The sequence below is a fragment of the Euprymna scolopes genome, chromosome 19 (assembly GCF_053919585.1).
Source record: "Euprymna scolopes isolate OS-2025 chromosome 19, ASM5391958v1, whole genome shotgun sequence".
In the NCBI taxonomy this organism is placed as follows: Eukaryota; Metazoa; Mollusca; class Cephalopoda; order Sepiida; family Sepiolidae; genus Euprymna; species Euprymna scolopes.
Window position 1 is genome coordinate 15786721 of NC_136500.1, and position 20713 is coordinate 15807433.

General features: G+C 41.0%; 1 non-coding gene across 1 annotated transcript; it reads right to left on the reverse strand.

The window, feature by feature from the left end:
- Positions 1–11718: 11718 nt before the first annotated feature.
- Trnastop-uca (transfer RNA opal suppressor (anticodon UCA)) lies at positions 11719–11805 on the reverse strand. Its single transcript has one exon. It is a non-coding gene; the product is annotated as a tRNA-Sec (tRNA).
- Between the last annotated feature and the right edge of the window lie 8908 nt (positions 11806–20713).

Sequence of the window (20713 nt, forward strand, 5' to 3'; positions counted from 1 at the left end):
TTATAAAAGACAGAGTTTTCCAAATTTGCATATTTGTATATGTGCGCAAGAGCACACGAGATTCAGCAAGACTGCATTGTTATATAACACCGCAGGCACCATCTTGGATACTTTTCAGCATGATGATGTTGCGTCGGCAAAGTGCACACCGAGGCCGTTTAAGAGGTAAGCCTGCGTTCCCACAATTTTTGCCACATTCCTCTCTGATATCATCATCACAGAGAGGGTAGGGATGCAGTGACCTTTTTCTTCGGGTGCTTCTTTGGAGAGGGCGACCGGGAGCTTCGTCCTCACCTGTGCTTTCATCCTCAGTTTCAGGCTTGGTGAACCTAAGGCTGCTAATCTCAGGGTCGCTGTCCGACGAAGTCGGCGTAACCCAAAATGATAGTTCACTAGTCTCGGATCCAGTCTCGCTCTCATCACCGTGGGCAGCTGCACTTGTGATGTCGATCGAAGACCCTTGATGCGATAGGGCACCCCGTCAACCCACACTGATTGCGGGCTGATCACCTCAGTAACACACCCAGTTCTGTAGCATGTGGTGCACTTGCTGTGGGGGTTCTTAACCCTGATGGCATTCCCCTCTTTGATACTCTCTCTCGTCGCCTCCGGCTTGGGCAGTGGGCTGGTCTCCATGCCTCTCACCCTGATGTGGTACCTGTGCAGTGCTTCGGCTGGCGTGATAGAGGTGAGGGTGATATTATACCAATAGACCGCCTCAGGCACCGTACACCCCTTCCTAGCTGTGATGGTTTTGACGGTTCTGTGGTTTCTCTCAATAATTCCATTCCCGCTGGGCACATGGGTGCACCGAAATCACAGACATATACCCCAGCTGTCTGCGAACTGTTTGAACTGCTCACTAACAAAGGTGGTGCCATTGTCGGTCAGTACCTCAGAAGGGGGACCACACTCGAGGAAGACACTTTCCAGCTCATGCACAATGCAAATCTAGACAGTCCGCAATCGATGAGCATCAAAAATGCTCGCTGTTGTGGTGAGTTACGTCCATTGCGAGCCTGTTCCAATTTCCTCTCACACTCAAGTTTTCCCTTCTTCCACCAGACAGAGGCTGGGTCGATCGACTAACAGGTTTCGCAGCTCCTCACAACAGATTTCACATCCCTCTTTGACATGTAGGGGTCGACCAGCCTGGCAAAATAAAGGGTTTGGTTTACACTGGTGTGTCCGCTTTGGCAATGGACATCAGCAACATGGTCCGAGCTAAGTTGACGCCCAACCACAGTGCAATTCACAGGTGCTGGTTCGTCCACTTCTTTTAGCAGGTTCAGTCAATGGCGTGGCACTCTGGTCAAGCGATCAGCGCGATTCTGACAGGACTGCACCAGTGTCACATCTATGGTCAGGTTGAATTCCTTGATGATTTCGGTCAGGGTAGCAAGTCATCTCCGTATTAGCATTTCGGCCGATGCCTTCATTGTCAACTGTGCTTTCCCACTCAAGGCATCGGTTATCCACCAATGCACATGCGTAGAGTCTGTGATTCTACCCATTTGAGTGTAGTATCAAGCTCAGCCAGGTTTATGTGCCCAGCGTCATTTTCTGGTCGAAGCCAGCAGGCATCTTCTACAATAAATCCATCGACTGCCAGAGCAACGCCAAGGGTGAGTGAGCTGACGTCCACCCAAACTGTAAACTCGTTCCTGTCGATGCACCAGATCCCTCGCATGGGGTCGTCCTCGGTCACTCTGGCCACAGCTTCCACCAGCATGCTTCACAGGGAGGGAGATTGTGCACCTTATCGTCCCATCCCATTTACATGGAAGTCGCACGTCGCTTTATGGACGACACCATCACCCGGAGCCACCCACACATGGGGAAGTGGCCCACCAGTTTTCTGCAGATGGAAAAAACGCTCTGACGCATGATGTTGGATGGAACTTCCGGGATGTCACCACCTCTTTCCTAGCGGAGTCCATCTGTGCTGCCGCTCACATGCAAGCCAAGAACTTTTGCTCCATCTTGCAGGTGCTCTGGCTCCTTGCACGACAACCCGAAGCTCTCAAAGTGTTCTTTTACCGCCTGGGTAGACATGAGGCTCTTGTTCACAAAAATGTCATCAATATATGATGACGTCGCCTGTTGCACGGCTTCATCCTGATGCCAGATCGCCTGCATAATCGCTGTCATAATGTTCGGGGCCACGTTCAGGCCAAACTCCAGCCTGGTCAAACAATAGTGAGTTCCTTTGATCTCGACCGACTGGAACGGCCATAGCAATTTCTCGACGCGTATCTGCAAGTAGGCTCTTTGCAGGTCCAGGATTGCTGCGTACACCCCCTGCTGCCACCACTCCCTCAGTTTATGTGCGCAGACGTCAGCCCCTGCCGTGTGTGAGTCAATGTGTTCATTGAATTCCTGGTAATCCATGACAGGTCGAACCTTCTGTTTATTCTCTTGCCTGACGGTCATCGGGGATCAGCCCTCTTGGTGGCCCAAGCTCATCCACTGGGTACGGAACCAGCTAGCCATTATCCATCCAAACCTGGAGTTCTGCCTCATACTGCCCTCTGAGCCATGCAGGAGGCAGATACTCCATCAGCCGATTCTGCAAGGACACTGGTGGCTTGTCGCCCGACCACTTCTATGACACGGTCCATGCGTTTGTGCCCTTGTCGTATTCAGTGTGGAAGTCGGGTTCATCAAGTGATTGCCATGCAGACTTGTTCCTAGGGTTGGAAAAACCTCACCGTCCATGATGATTCCACCCAGCTGCATAAGCATAAGTCACTGAGGGGCCATCGCCAACGCTTATATGGACAATGCTCACCCCACAACACACCAGCGAGCCTCCGCCAATGGTTAATATTGGGACCTTCTGTTTCATCCATGCGGTGCAACATTTCTTGTGTATGAGGGTTTGGGTGCATCCGGTGTCAACTTGCACTGTCACTACAGGAAGCGCCATGTTCAGTGTTGCTTTGGGGAGGGTGCTGGCATCACGGTTTCCTCCCCTTGCTCGTTTCCCGGACAATTCCGTGCTACATGGTCTGGCTTGTCGCATCGTTGACAGCGTCCTTGTTTCCATGCTCCATAGACCGGGGTGCGATTCGCACCGCTTCTGCAGTCTCTGGCGAAGTGGTTGGGGCCAGCACATTTGTGGCATTGTGAGCTCTCTGTAGGCGATTCCAGTGCATTAACCATTAATTTAGGATGTTTTTGGTTCTAGTCAACAACTCCTCCAACCCAAGCTCATTGAGCTTCAATGACGCCCGCAAAAAAAGGTGCATGCCAATATTCGATCGCTTGCATCGCCGAATGGAGCAGCAAGCTTCTTCAGGTCAGCCAGGTAGACGTTCACAGTCTCCCCTGACCCTAGCCAACATTCAGAAAATTGCCTCCAGGTAACAAAAGGGTCCGCATCGAATGCTCAGTACAATGCTTGTTTTATCTGCTCCATTGTCGCCTCATTCCCGAGCTGCTGATACACGGCATAAGCCTCCTTAGTGAGCCTCAATGGGATGACCATAGCTGGACCCTTAATTTTGCATAATTGTCAAACGCACTCGACTTTCTACAGCCATTCTATCACCGAAGGACCAGCTGGGGACCTGTCAAACTCTGGTATCAGCTTCAGCTCGAATCTGTCCATGGTGAAAAATGTACGCCAAAATAGCTTGTCGTTGCAAAGAAAAACAAAAAAGTACACAAAACCTCAGCTCACTGCAGCAGCATCGTCTGTCAGTACTTTCTGTAGACTCGTTTTCACGTCTGGCCCATCTGCTCTAGTGGCCTGTTTTTATAAAAGACAGAGTCCTCCAAATTTGCATATTTGCATATGTACACAAGAGCACACGAAATTCAGCAAGACTGCATTATTATATAATGCCGCAGGCGCCATCTTGGACCCTTTTCAGCATCATGATGCTGTGTCGGCAAAGCACGCACCAAGGCCGTTTAAGAGGTAAGCCTGCATTCCCATAATTTTCACCACAAATACGTGATCAAATTAAGTGATTTTTTTTTTTTGAAGAACTTTATTCCATAACGAGTATGTACAATATAACTTTTTTCGATTTTTTCATTTTTTTAATGTCTTGATTAAGGTGTACAAGTATCATATTTAAACATTATAAATACACAACTTCTAGAAATTGAGAATACTGTATCAATAGTAAATAATAAATTCCTAGAAAATAAAGCGGATTCTATGACAACTACTGACCTATTTGGACTTTATTACAAATAGGACATAATATATGACCATAAAATTATGAATTTATGGTTTACATCATGTTTCAAAACAAATTCAAATATAAGCGATAATAATAATAATAATAATGATGATAATAATAATGAGAAGAAGAAGAAGAAGAAGAAGAAGAAGAAGAAGAAGAAGAAGAAGAAGAAGAAGAATGGGAAAACTGGAACGGTGGGTATGGAACTTCCTAATCAAGCGAAGATGAGGGCATTAGATGAGCATGACACCTACAAATATTTGGGAATTCCCAAAGCAACAAAAATTAAAGAGAAAATTGGAAAGAAATACCTCAGAAGAACAAGAAAACTCCTAGAAATAAAACTATATAGTAGAAACCTAATAAAAGGTATAAACATATGGGCAGTGTCACTAGTAAAATACTTTGGACCGTCCATAGAATGAACTGAAGAAGACCCAAAACGTCTTGATCAGAAGACCAGGTAACTTATGACCATGCATAATTCAATACACTTAAAGGATGATGCTGACCAACTCTATGTGAAAAGGAAAGATGGAGAAAGAGGGCTGGTTTATATAAAAAATTGTGTGAATGACACAAAAAAAACACTTAGAAAAATATATAATGCAGAAAACAGAAAAAATAATTACTTCGGCAAGAAACACTGAAAAAATCAACAGAGAAAAAACAGAGGCAAGGGATAAGACGAGAAAAGAAAAATGGGAAGAGAAACAATTACACAAACGATGCATGAGGATAAAAAATGATGAGACTAACAAAAACGCATGGACCTAGCTATGAAAGGAAAACTAAACAGAGAAACTAAATCCCTAATAAGAGCTACATAACATAATGCGATTAGAACTAACCACATCAAAGCAAAGATCGACAAGACACAAGAAAGCACTAAATGCAGACTGTAGACAAAGAACTGAAATAATAAGCTACATAATTAGCATATGCAGCAAACTAACCATAAAAGATTACAAGAATAGACACGATCAAGTGAGGAAGGCAGTACATTTGGAATTATGCAAACAACTGCGTCTTGAACACCCAGACAATTGGTATTAGGAGCAGTAGTCGAAAACAGAAGTAAAAAAATCTTATGAAACATGGACATACAAAAAGATAAATCTATCCAACCAAGATATCATAATAGTTAAGAAGAAGGAAAAGTCCTGTCAGATCGTAGATTTCACCATTCCAGCAGACCATAGAGTGAATATTACGAAAATAGAAAGAAAGAAAGACAGATTGAATAGGCTTTTTTTTTTTATTACTTATTGCTGTGATATGAAATTTCAACCAACATAGGACTTTTTAGAAGGTCGTAATACTTTTAGCAAAGTTGAAAAGAGTTTGCTCCCTTTGTTTGCAATTTAAGTTTACATTTTGTAATGTCACCTTTTTTAAATAAAAGTCCTCTCATATAAGTTAGTTGAAATATCTACAGATAAAGATAACTTATTATCTGAAATAATGTTCCGAGAGAGTTCTTGTAGAGACGAATTTATTTCTTCATTTTCCTGAAGGAATAACCTGTAAAAAAAATTCATGTTGTTCTTCATATAATGTTCTCTGAAGGATGCAAGAAATCCGATAAAAAAAATCTTCCTTGTTCCTTCTTTGAGTCCAATCAGAATAGAAATATTCTTTTCTTTTGACTTAGAAAAAATTGCAGCTTGAGACATGTCCGTTTTCTTCAGGCCTTAGAAGAAAATATCTAGTTGATAGACACTTCTTACTTCAATCTTTCCTATTGAGAATATGTCTCACATGTGTCTTCTCTCTTCCAAGTTGGTAATTTTTCGGCATTTTAACTGCATGTCCTTAACAGATTTCTTGGATTTCCTTGAAGCAGATTTCTCTCAGCAAGATATGAATGCATCAGGTAACTTAGACACAATCACTTCAACGTTATAAACTTCGGCAAGTAACTTTGACGAGTTCACTTAAACATTTTAGCATCCTGTTTAGACGGAGAGAAGAAAACATGCCAACACATTTCGAATGTCCATTCCATTCCAGTCCAGCCCAGTCCAAACTGCCACCCTCAGCTTGAAATTTATTACAAAATGAGGGAATGTGCAGACCAATCAACAGGCAAAAATAAGTCACATGATCAACAACATCAACAGCAGTATGCAAACTCAAGAGAAAGAAAGAAGAGAAAAAAAAGAAGAAATATATCCCAAAAAATTTCTACTCTCCTAACAAAAAAAAAAGAAAAAAAAGAGAGAAAAAAGAAATCCTTCAACAACCAACTCAGTATCAAAGAAAATCAGGATCTCTTTCACTTAAAGACCTGCATATCTTACAGGTTTCCTTGTGACATACTTCTCTTATAGATATCACTAGTTTCTTCATCAGAAGAAAGGACCTGATAAGAATGTGTAGTGGAAAGTTGTAAAGAATACAGATGTCTTAAAGAATGCTCCTGAGAGACACCATCATTTCTCTTGATTATAGTGGATCTAATTAAATCATCAGTACCGCTAGTGAGTTAATCACTTCTCCTAAACTCCAATAAGGACGTGGCTTTACTGGAATTTTTAATTAAAACCACATCACCAATCTTGATTCTATTATCAAATTTGGCTTGATCAAATCATATGACAATTCTTTTAATCCAAAGAGATAACTCTCATACCACCTGCTTAAATTGAAGAAAAAATTCATCCCTCCACTGCAAACTTCTCACTAGTTCTTCCCTACCAGGAGGACGACTCACAAAAACATCATCTTCTAAATTCAAAAATACAGAAATTTTGTAGAATGGACAGACAAGTACGTTAGGAGTAATTACCTCCAAACCTGAATCGTCAGAACAATAAGTTAAAGACCTGTCATTAATAGACTCTTGCAAGTCAGACATTGGATAACGTAGGGGAAACCACTCTCATCCTGTTTCCATTTAAAGGGTGCCAACCTGCTACTGGGTTGGTCTTGAAGCTAGGGTCTGATCTTGGCCTGCAGCTTGACAAACCCTATGAAGATTTGAAAGGGAAGGAAAGAAACCTGTTGTTGGTCTTTATATTTGACTACCAAGGTTTGAAGTCCTCAAGTAGCATGTAGAATGGCCACAAAGGTTCCCATCTTCTCTAGCTGACTGGAGCTCCTCTAGCAAATCTCCATATTTTGTTAATCTAAAGAGGTCTCGGTTCAGTCAAGAAATGCCTTCTCAATCACCTCAGGAGCACCATAACACTCCTTCAGTCATTCCTATATTTTTTATAAGCCTTTTGCAAGGTTTATGTACACCGTCCTTATTCTCTTAGCATATGGACTCTTTGCAAAGCCATTTAATTAGAAGGTTCATCTCTTCATTCGGAGTGAGACTAAGTTCCCTGATAATGTATTGAAATGGTTAATCACTATACTGAATCAACCCAGTAGTGAGGAGCTCATGTTGAGTGAAAAGCTTCACTAGATCAGAGGATTACTGGCAAACGTTTCTCATTCTATCAATTAAACCATCATTTACTTCAACATGTGAAGTGGGTGAGTGATAACTGATAATAGGTGGGGCTGTTTGTGTATGTCCGTCTGAGCTCTCTGGCCTATGATGGGGAAGTTGGTCTCTGTGTTCAAGCCGACCATAGAGATGTCCTTGACCGATTTCTCCATTTAGAGGTGGGTAAGGTTCAGTCATCTCTTGTTTCAGTTCATTTGCCTGGTTAGCTAAGTATTCTCTAACCTGTATGTTAGGGTCAGCAGGAATACAGTCGAGTTTTAAGTTGAACTGTTCATTTAGCTTATCGGTAGCTTCTCTCAGAGCTTCTGCTTCAACTACAGTCTCCTTTTTGAGCTGTAGTTTTTCTAATTCCATTTTTATTTTTAACTCTCTTTCTTTAGACAGCAGCAGTTCTACTCGAAGCCTGTGAGTTGTAGGATGAGTGAGACCGGTTGGATTTGTTGTCCGCCATGTTTGATGAGATTAGGGATGTGCCTCACCTCAGTACACCTAAGTATCTCTAAGAGAGGGTGATGTCGCCGCTGCCATAAGCAATGTAAATAGACAGTTCTTCCTCTTACAGCATAAATAGGATAAGAACTACAAGAATAACTCTGATAGCCATTAGTTCTGCAAAAGTTACAACTGTAATTTGCTTTAGTCGTCTTGGTATAAAAATTCTCCAAGGGGAAAGGTTTTAGAGATTAATCTTTATTGTATTTATCCCTGCTATAATTTTACCTATTTTGACAGTAAAATTTCAAAGGAAAATTGCACTGAGAGTGAACTTAATGTACAAATCAACAAAGGACCTGAATAGACATGATGAAAGCAATCTGGTGGTTAAATATTCCTACCAAGATGAAACGTGACTTCTTTGAAGCTATGGTTTTGTCGCGGTGTGCTTATATCGTGGCTTATATTTTGCTAAGCCAGACAGTTTTTCATTTGTGAACAATATTATATACACCGCTTGGCAGCTAATAACTTTTTTCTTGTGTTGAACTGAGGTGAAGTAAATCTAATTTCAATTTTTTCTCCATGAAAATAAATAGCAGAGACTTTGATTCCGAGCTAAATCGAACATAAACACAATCAATTTACATGTGGAATTCTTTTGGCTGTATTCAATTTGGCAAGGAATTAATTCTATTCATTTGTTTTCTTTCTAAGATTGGCGCATGTTGCAACAATACCTTCTCATAAATATAGCCTGTTAGCGGCCGGCCGGGGCAAGCAGGCGGGAGCAGGAAGTCTCCCCAAAATGCAACTTTGGCATTCCTAGTCAAGTCACCCAGCAGCCGAAGGGCCTCCAGCAGCAGTAGCAGTTCCACATTAATATGCGATTCTCAAACCATTCTTATACGATCCACAAACTACTATCATGCAACTACTACTACCTGTCTGCTTCCTGAGATCTCCCGTCTTCAACCAGTGGCCTCCAGAGTGCCTGCTGCATCCTTCTGCACTCTTCTAGCATCAGCCACACCTTCCAGCCCTTGGTGCTTCCTGCAGCTTTCTAGCTCTTGGTGTTTCCAGCTCCATCCTGCAGACTTGCAGCGCCTGCCGCATCCCCCTGCTCCATTCCAGTGCCTGACGCAGCTTCCTACAGCCTTCCAACGTCAGTCACTACCTGCCAGCACCTGCTGCAGCCTTCCAGGCCTGCAGCATCCTCATGCATTCTTCCAGTGCCTCCTCTATCCTCCTGCACCCTTTCAGCATCAGCCACACCCTCTTGCAACCTTCCTACAACCTTCCAGCACCATTTGCAGCCCTTAGCAGGTTACCATTTGTACTTACACACACAAAAAGGAGCAGTAGGTGAGGAAGATGACGATAGAGCCCACATCGTCCTTGGATGCAGGACACAGCCGTTTGAAGAAGATGACATTTCACCCAGACTTGACCAACCAACAACGGTGAAACAGTTCAACCAACTCAGCATGAAACCAACACTGAGCTCTTGATTTCATACGAGATGTAAAAAGTTAAGCTCTGTAACATCAACAACACCCTTCAAGGCCTACCAACTCTCTCTAACAACTGATTCGACTAACAAACCCTCTCAGACATTCATCAAGCACATAAAGTCCGCAGACATTACCAACAACCACTATGAAAGAAGTCGCACTAGTTCCGAAAAGTTAAGCTGCAATACGCAATTTAAAAACTCAACAACTGGCCGTTCGATGATGCATTCAACACACCGGGAACCCAATCAACTCGAACAGCGCACATCAACACCAGTACAGACTCACTTGTACATGGCTCTGCAGACCCACTTGCACTCGCTCAGCACTTTCAACCTCATCTCTTGGATTCTGCAGACGCACTTGCAGACTAAAAACGTGCAGACCCACTTGCCCTCACTCAGCACTTTCAATCCACTGACGAACAATTGTGAAGACCCACTTGCACTCACCGATCATTCTTAACCAACCATGCCGAGCCACATACATCACCAAACTTTCTCATCAACCTTGCAGACCCACTTGCACTCACCGATCATTCTTAACCAACCATGCCGAGCCACATACATCACCAAACTTTCTCATCAACCTTGCAGACCCACTTGCACTCACCGATCATTCTTAACCAACCATGCCGAGCCACATACATCACCAAACTTTCTCATCAACCTTGCAGACCCACTTGCACTCACCGATCATTCTTAACCAACCATGCCGAGCCACATACATCACCAAACTTTCTCATCAACCTTGCAGTCATCATCCTGTTGCAGATACAATTGGAGACATCTGCACAGACCTTTGACATTGTTCCTTTTGTAATGGATAAATGATCACTTATCCAGGGAGTGGGCCTTGTTGTGGTGTGCTTACATTGTGGCTTATATTTTGCTACGCCGGCCATTTTTTCATTTGTGACCAATCTTATATCCACCGCTTGGCAGCAAATAACCTTTTTCTTGTGTTGAACTGAAGTGAAAGAGATTAAATTTCAACTTTTGGGAACATGTGTTTCGATTGCACATAAATAGCAGAGACTTTGATTCCGAGCTGAATCGAACATAAACACAATCAATTTACACGTGGAATTCTTTTGGTTGTATTCGATTCGGGGGAGAATTAATTCTATTCATTTGTTTTCTCTCTAAGACCTTTGTTACATTCAAGATGTATAAGATCTGCCAATAAATTCCTAGATGTCTATCTTCAACGCGCTGTCATAAAAATGTGTTTTTCCGCTGTAAAATAAAAAAATAAATAAAAAAACTACTCGATCAAATTAAGTGAAATTTTTTTTCGGGGATCTTCAGTCCAAAACGGATACGTACAATATAACCTTTTTTCGATATTTTCATTTTTTAATGTTTTGATTAAACTGTACAAGTACCAAAAAAAAACATTTTTACTGCCAACACAATTATTTTTTACGCTAGCTAATCATTACGCTTACTTTGTCGATTGCCAAAAAAATATTGTTAGAAGATCGAGCGTCTTAAATCATGAGATGAAAAAATGAACGAGTCTTTTAGTAAACGAGAGGTTTTTCCCTCTGCACAAATTGTAAAACAGCGCCAATTTTTTTTTTTAAATATATTACTATTTTCGATATGACAAGTAAGTACGTATTATTGTTTTGCTTAAAACGAAAAATCGATGTGTCGACTAATCGACTATATCTTAATAAGCACCAATTTTTTTTTTTTTTTTTTTTTTAAGTAATTAACTGCTCTGAAATGCTACAATAGTCTAGAAATTGAGTATAATTTTACGTTAAATTTATTTACGAAGCTGGACCTAGCAATCTAAAATATTATTTTCTTTTTTCAGAAGTTTTTCAGGATGTTTGCAATATAAGTAAAATCTCACGGGGGGGGGGGTAGCGGAGAGTGTTAATCTACCAAGTTATAAAATTATATCAGGTTTCCTTTTCTTTAAACGCGAAATTTTCACGGAAGTTCGATTGCTATTTTAACACAATCTGTTCATCTTCCGAAATAAAACACAGATAATAATAAAATAGTTATCTCCCCTGCTCCGTCCACAAAACGTATGATCTCAATGTTTTCTAACATGGTGAATGATTTCGCAAATAATATTATTCAGCAGCCATCGCCCGAAAGGTGGAATTGAACCACTCCGACGTCAGTCAGCTACAGGTTTGAAGCCTGCACCCCAGACCACTGAGGTTCGTTCGGGCACTTTAATTCTGATACAACTACATTATATATCCATTTCATTCATAGATAAGTATGCGTTCGAGTTAACTAATTTGCATATCATAAATCATTATATCAAATAATTAAATGATTTTTAATAAATTCGTCATTTTCTTACAAAATTCAATAACAAAATTGTATTCCATTTAAGATTTTGTTAATAGCTATCATTAAAACTACACACAAAAATAGCAATTTTGAGTGAATTAAAAATCGTTCGTGTTTTGTTGTTTTTTCATCTTAATTTTAACTTTTTTCTTTCGTTCTCAATAATTATTTTCGGATGTAAGTTTTAGATTATAAATGTTTTATTTTAAATTTTCTTTTATATTATTATTTAGTATTAGTTAATTTGATTATTTTTCTGTGTTTAAAGTAAATGTCAAAAGTTTCTCTTTTCCGTCTTTTCGTATTCAAACATTTTTTTTTTTTTTAATTTTTTTTATGAACAAACGCTGCTTCAGCAATAAATATTTGTTTTTAAAAAATGCAACTGGTCATATATTTTTCTTTAAAAAAAAAAATGATAAACTGTGGTGGCAGTAACCTCGACTGGTTTGACACAACACTGTGAATGATCAAGCTGGAAGACCGAGCAGGGGGAGCACCAACCAGACCTTCACTTAAAGGGTGCGAAGAGAATTTGGAGTTTGGTTGGGGATACTGGGGACTTCGAGGCAATCAAAAGCAAGATAAGTTACTCTTCTACTTGAGAAAAGCTTTTAGTGGTTTTACTCTAAAACGTTTATGCTGGTCGAAAAACATAGTGTCAAGCGTTAGGTGAGAACAAAAAAAAAAAAAGAAAATGGCACCTAAATATTTAAAGGTTTAATAATTACTTAAAACTAAAAAAAATACTGTTAGCAATCCATCCAATATGTTACCGTGATATATATTGGGTTTCTAAGAGTATTTTGTTTTATTTTTTATGACTTCTGTTATATATGGTGATCGTGATTTCTTGAGAACAGAAGGCCATCTTTCGTTTGTTCCATTGTTAACTAGCGGGGGTACCCTGCGTTGCCCGGGTGTTTGGAAGTCTAAAAGTGTAAAAAAAAAAAAAAGTGTTAGTAGGGAGGGAGGCTCGAACCCATGACGAACCCAAAGGCAGAAAAGAAAGTGAAAGAAAACGTGACATCTTACCGCTATGCTACGAGGCCAGAAGAAGTGAAATTGTTCAAATTTACTGATGTCAGTCAAAAAGTTGATTTGCTAAGTGAATACGCAGGTGCGGAAATAAACATTGGCTGAAGGCCAGTTCAGCTTTCCATTGTTCCATTTATTTGTTTCTTCACGATGTTGGGGAAATCAAGCTCACCCTTTTTCGGGAGAGCTCTCAAATGAATAGCAATTGTCTGATACGAAAAGTATTCCCCACATTGATCAAAGTTAATTGCTTTCAAGAGCAACAAGCTTCTTTTTTTTTTTATTCAATTTTCACACCAAACAAGGCACAGTGCCACTTTAAAGTAGGAGGCTATTATCAGGGACATAATTTGCAGGGGTATTATGAAGGGAAATGAGTAGCGAGATGTCTGTTCACATTACACTTGAACTTCTGCATGTCAATACAGTTTGGAAAGCAGAATCCCAGAAGGGAGTTCCAAAGTCTAGCAGTTCTGGTGAAGAAACTATTGGAGTAGAAGGTTTTCTTACACCTAGGGATCTCTATTGTGAAGCGGGGGGGTGGGGTGCTTGTCGGCTTTGTCAGGAGTATTCACATTGGGAGGGGGGAGGGGTACAAGGGCTTGTAGTTTGTCGGAGCATTCACCATTAAAGTACTTGCAGAACAGGCAGAAGGATGCAACATTTCGTCAATGGGACAGAGGCTGAAGCTTGGATGACAGTTCAGGACCTATCAGGTTGACGACTCTCTTTTGAACCTTGTCCAGGAGTGAGAGACAAGTAGCAGATGCACCAGCTCAAATGTAACAACAGTATTCCGTACATGGGTGAATGGTGGCCTTATAGAGGTACAGGATACTTTCAGGTAGGGAGTGGTGTGCCGGGTCCAGTGTGGAGTTTGAGGCAAACTAACTGGCAAACAGCTTAGCCACCGAGAGGTTGCCGTGCAAACAACCTCATGATTGTTTGATAGTGGGGGAATCGTTGACTGTCCATTATTTACTACACTGTTGTAGATTTTCCAAAAATCATGGGTTCCTAATTTCTGTGCTTCGATGCATTTTCTGGTGGTTTTAGTGTATTCAGTCTTAGCTGTCACTATTTCTCTCTTAGAATTACTTCTAGCTTCTATAAACTTCTGTCTGTTTGAACTGGTCTTATGTCAGCTGAATCTGTGGTACACATGTTGCCTTTGAGCAATGACAGCTGCACAAGTAGAAGTAAATCATTGGGGAGAGTGGGGCTTGCGATAGAATTTCCGTGTGGGAACATGTGTTTCAATTGCACTTTTGAATCATTCAGTGGTCTCATCTGCGCACTGTTCAACTGGAAGAGAAAAGATATTTCTCCATGGGGCATCTCTGATGAAATCCTTGATGGCTTCCCAGTCAGCCTTTTTTTAATACCTCGTTGTTTTGAGCAGTCGGTCTTCAGTTTTGGGTCGAGAACAGATACTACAATTTGAGATAATCAATTTTTTATTCACAAGAAAAGTACAATTGGGAAAATGAACAAAAAATTTAGGCACAAAGCCAACTCAAATAGAAGAGGGGATGGTGAAGTTGGTTGGTCCATCTCGTTTCTGTTGAGGACTTACAAAGATTTCTCTCTCAGCCAGTATCTTTTATCCTGTTTACCCTTTTTAATGTGTGTGTGGGGTGGGGGGTCCTACCTAAACCCAATATAAAACATTTTTTATTTACACAAAAAATACAAAAAAGATAACAATATTTATAAGATTTTATTTGTGTCAGTAGTGTAAGGAAAAATAAAAATAAAATGTGGTTAGTAAGATCCTCCCTACCTTGTCAGAAATGCTAGACCGCCGTTTCACTCTGGTTTGTAAAAGAATCAGGGTTTTGCAGGCAGCCTCTAAATGAAGGGGGGAGGGTCCTAGAAAGGGGAGAAAAGAAAAAGTTGATGGGTAAGGGCGTGGGAAATTTTAGTGTTAGATTTGATTTTTACTCCAAGATGGGTGGAATTTCAAGGGGAGGGGCAAAAGAAAAGATTTTGGTTTTTGGAGGATGGGGGTCTTGGAGGCTTTCTAATTAGAGGAAAAAAAGATTTATTCGGCTGGCTGAGAGGCCAGAAAACAATAAGATCGGAAAGATGCAGGGGATCCGATGGACCTTTGGAACCGCGCGTTCCACACCTAGGTGGGGAACACATATTCAAATTTGGCCCCGCTTCGTACACACAGACTTGCTACATGTATGCATCTTCTTTCAAAAGCCACGTCACATCTGATTTTCACCCATAGTTGGTGTTTAAAGAAAACAATCAGATCCTAATCAGAAAAAGATAGCACCCCCCCTCCCCGGCCATCTTGCAGTCTCAATGTCCAAATCACCATTCTTGCCACAGCCAGGATTGCAATGTAGACCATTTGTCTTCCCGGTCCCACAGTGGCCTCACAGTGTCCACTACGTTTGATATGGTAATCAGGCAAGGATGAGTCAATGCAAGCCATCACCTCGTCAACATATGACCAGTACCGGCGAAGTTTGCAGCAATTGAAAAAGGCATGATCTGTTTCTACAGCCATTGTCCCGCAACAGGGACAGGCAGGCAACTCCAAAAAACAGAACTGCATTGTACATTGTTGAGGGGAAGCGCATTTCAGGCCAATTGCCAGGTCAGAGGGAACTCCGAGTTGTTTAGATAACTCGAACCTGGCGCCCAACTCCATACGAAAAATACAATTGGGAAAATGAACAAAAAATTTAGACACAAGGATCTCACTCTGCTGCCAACCCAAATGTGCATATACCGAGTCGGCAGCGGCCCTATCCCCTCACTAGATCCCTGTGGAGTTCCCTCTGGGTAGCAGTCACAAGGTCGCTGGACCTTGGTAGTCATTTTAGCATAGCTCGGCACCCTTTCAGGAAGGCTGAGTCTCCCCATGGATTGCTATGACTCTCAACAGAGGAGTTGAGAATGAGGTCGGGAAAGGCAGCAATGATAGCGGGGTGCTACGGTTGATCTTCTTAAATGTAGTTGCTCAGGAAGGCCAGCCTCTCAGCATTTCGATGACACTTCAAGTCCAGCATTCCCAAGCCTCCCTCACATGGATGTTGAATACAGACCTGACTGCTCACCTTTGTTCCAAAGGAGCAAGGACAAGAGTTTGACAAGAGCTTTTAGGTGCTATGCAGGCATGGGAAGTACGGCCGGTCAGTAAAGGATGAGAAGGAAGACATATGTGGTGCACACCTCGGCTCTACCCTTTAAGGAAAATTTCCTAGGAAGCCACAAGTTGACCGCACCTCCACCTTTGACCATACCTCCAACCAATTTTTGTCAAGCTGGAGACCTGGTCTGAACCACACACCAAGAACCCAAATTCGGCCATCTGTCCAGCTAAAGGGCACCAGGAGGTTTGCGTTGCCACTCCAGGTTCCCAACTATAGTCCGACCGACTTACTGCAGTTTATCTTGGTCCCTGTGATTTTTTCATACCATGCAAGCGCTTCCAATACGATCTCGATGTGTCTAAAGCTCAACACAAAGACCGTGACGTCATCGGTGAATGCGGATAGCTTGGCAACTGAGCCACCAGGCAGAACCATTCCGCGCAGGGCCGAATTTGCCTCTCCACATCTCAGCTTGCAGAGCAGTGGCTCGAAGGCCAGGACATAAAGCAGGGGCAACAGAGAACTCTAACGAATGACTGAGAGATAACAAAGGGTTTCGAGCGGTTTCCGTTGACTTGCATGACAGCCGTGGGCTGTCGATACATCACAGAGATCCACTTGCAGAAGTCCGGTTTAAAATCAGCGGCCTCTAAGACAGATGCCAGGAGATGATGGTCAACCCTATCGGATGCTTTGGACTGATCTAAATTGATCAGTGCAGTTTTCGTGTTGTCATCTATCCCTCCCTCTAGGATCATGTGGATCAGGTGCAAGTTATTCTGAATCAATCTCCCCTTCACAGCCTAGTTCTGTTCTGGTTCAACCAACTCGCGATAACAATCTGCAGCCGATTCAACAGGACCTTGGCCAAAATCTTCAACTCTGTGTTAAGCAGAGTTATAGGCCTGTAATCATCTAACTCTTCCCTACCATGCCCATCAGCTTTCCTCAACAATGTGATCACTACCTTGTTGATGTGTCCTGGGATGGATCCCTGAGCAAACCAATGGTTGAACACATCTGTCAGATGAGGCAGAAACATGGGTGACAGCCTCAAATAAATTTTGTATGGCAGACCATCGAGTCCTGGCGATCTGTCACAATTGACCTGCTTCAGCGCAGTAAAGACCTCCCGCTCCGTCACCTGATTCTCGCAACAGCCTCCTGTAGACACCTCAAGGCAGGGAGATTCAGTCAAATAGTCACTAAACTCAAGGACCGGAAGATCAGGCTGCTGTGTAAAATGCTCCACAAAATGTTCTCGAAACCCCCTCGCAAGTCATGGGTCGATTCCAGGGTGCGTCCATCCGGATGTCTGACTTTCACAATATACTTGTCCAAGCCACGCCTAGAAATCTCACAATGCACATGAACGTCAAAGTTGAATGGTTCATTACCTATATTTCTAAGCCTAGCTCTAACTACTTGACCTTCGTAACGCTCGCTAGTCTCACGCAGAAGGTCGATTCAGTTTCACTTTATTTATACAAAAAAGACAAACAAACACTGGAAACCAGTTTTTAAAAAAAAAACTTGCTCAAAATAAATGTAGAGACGATGACCGTTCACAAATCGTAGATATTATGATTTAGGGAGTATATAAAAAGTTCTGAAATATAGTAACCCTCCCCCCAAGACCCCTTACGAAAAAAGCCCTTGCTGGACATACAAAAACGTGTGCGTCCATTTTGTCTTTTATATATATAGGTTATTTATCCATTTCCATGTATTTATATATTTTTTGTTTTTTTGTTATTTTATTTAATTTGTTTTATAATTTGTTTTTATTTGATTATTATTATTGTTTTTTGTATATATATATATATATATATATATATATATATATATATATACATTTATACACATATACATGTGAAGATGTGATCAAAATGCATTTTCTACCTTCTGTGAAAACGAAGGTGGTTCTTCAGACCAGCCCTGCTCTTACTATTACGTCTATTGCAGGGGTCACACTTTAGCCAAGATTGAGGGACTCCAACTGGTACTACTTTACCATGGGCCTTCATATGACGCTTCAGACCTCCACTTGATTTGCAGACCATAGAGCAAATAGAACATTTGTGCTCCACAGTGTTTTATCCATCAAAGAAAGACTGATTTCCATGTGATCGCTTGTGGCTCTCTCATTATGGGCTACAAAATCAGCGTCATCAATTCACAAACCAAGTGCTGAAAGGCTCTTGTAGAAGCATGAAAACGACGAAGATCAAAGACTTTATCTGTGGTTCTGAAATGCAAATAAACATCCAGAAAACAATTTTTAAAGGTATAGGGAAGCATAGCTGCAAAATAAATAGAAAAAAGTGTAGGTGCTGGTATATCACCCTGCTTCACGCCATTGTCAACTGAGATAGGTTCTGATAGACATCCATTGAAGCCTTCATATTAGTGTGGAGCTCCCTGAGTAATTGTAGAAATTGAGGTGGATATCTCAAGCTTCCCAGAATTGTCCACAGGGCATTTCTGTTCACCATATCAAATGCCTTGATCAAATCAACAAAAACCTGATAAAGCGGAACACAGCGTTAAATACATTTCTCCTGCAATTATTGGTCAAAGAAGATCATATCCATGGTTCCTCTGCCCGGACGAAAGCCACTTGAACTTTCTGGAATGATAGATGGACAGATATACTTTAACAATCTATTGAGTAGAACTTTGGAAAATATTTTGCCAACTGCTTTCCACAATAGCTCCCACAGTCGGTCTTAGACTCCTTTCCTTTGTACAATGATATAAGAATTGCATCAACCCATTCCTGATGGACGGAAACACCCTCCTGGATATCAGTAATAAGATGAAGAATTTCATGAACAAGCTTATCATCCCCATGTAAAAGGACTTCCATAGGAATACCATCAAGCCTTGGGGCCTTCCCAATATTTACTTCCTTGATTGCATCTCTAATTTCGTTCTCAGATGGAAACTCAGACATTTCATGGATAAGCTTCTGTTGTAATAAAAATCCATTGATGACGTCCTCATCAACATTAGAGGGGTTGTCAAAGAGATCAGAATAATGCTCATCCAACGAAGGAGAATCTTGTTAGGATCCTTTATAAGAGTAGTTTCATCACTCGAGAGTGGGGGAGATGTTGACAGCGTTTGAGGACCAAAGGCTTTTTAAGCAAATGGTACATGCATTTGGAGTTTTTACGATCGAAGGCCATCTGGATTTGATTCCCGATTTTCATGAGAGGCAGATAACATTTTATGATGCAACTCACTCTTAGCACTTAAAAGTTGATTTATTTCAGAATCATTATCATCAAACTAATCCTGATGTTTAGATTTGCAGAAGTCAAGAACATCTACACTTATATCATAGAGTGTATTTTTAAAATGCGCCCATGATCCATCAAAGACAGCAGAATTAACTTTGGATCAAAGTTTTTAGCATACAATTGGATCATCCAGTTTGGATACATCAACTCACCTAGGAATCTTAACACCACCTGACCTACACTTCCTCCTTATACATTTCATACAGATTTTCAGCTTCCAGTGTATCAAAAAGTGATCTGTGCTGCATTCAGTTCCACGCATGGCATGTACACTACAAATCTTGTAAATCTATGCTCCTGGAAATGATGTAATCAATCAAGTGGCCTTGCTTTGAACTAGGGTGGGTCCAAGTAAAATTGTGGACTTCTTTGTGGCTGAAGAAAGTGTTACAGATAGCAAGGTCAAACTGAATGCATAGAGAAGATGCAGACCATTACTGTTGACCTTACCCATACCAAGCTGGCCAAGAGAGACCCAGGTGTGATGATCCTTGCCCAACCTTACATTTAAATCACCCATGAGTAAGATCTTTTCAAATAAAAGAATAGAAGAAATGGTATGGCTGAGATCTTGGTAAAACGCTGTGATGGTGTCTTCATTATGACCAATGATAGGGGCATACACAGATAAAATCATCATATACCTACTGCTGTGCAAGAGGGAGGCACATTATCATAATTCTGTCACTTACATAGATTGGCTGTTCAATCCTCTTTACCAAGTCAGATCACACTGCAAAGCCAATCTCACCTCGCTTTAGGTCTGATGGTTTTTTTTATTTTCTTTGTTTCATATTTTTCAATTTTTTCTTGTTTCTCCTGCAAATATAGAGCAGTTGCTGACCGCAGGAAGTCGATCAGCTAATATTATTTGAGTTATTTTGAGGGGAAAATTAAATTAACTCTGTTATATATGCCTCAGACAGACTACTTTTGATTGTGTCAAAAAAATCATTTTTTTCAGTGTTGTCCCATGAAGAGATATACTTAAATATTTGATGAAATGTGAGAGGTTTACTCGCTTTTGTGATACACTGTATATGCGTTGTTAAAACCACTTATATAAATCGTTCAAAACCAGTTAGATTAATATATCCCTGATGATGAATCCAGAAGGATTAGAAAGGATCAAAAACAGAATTAATAGTCAAAAAAACGTCTATTTTATTTAATGAAATTATATAGATATAGATGTGAATAGATAATAGATATGGGAAGAGATTAAAAAATATTGAAAATCTTTTAAATGGAAACTTATCAATGTATAAAAAGCTCAACATGTAGGGTGGAGTATAATATACCAAGAGAATTATAGACAAGATGAA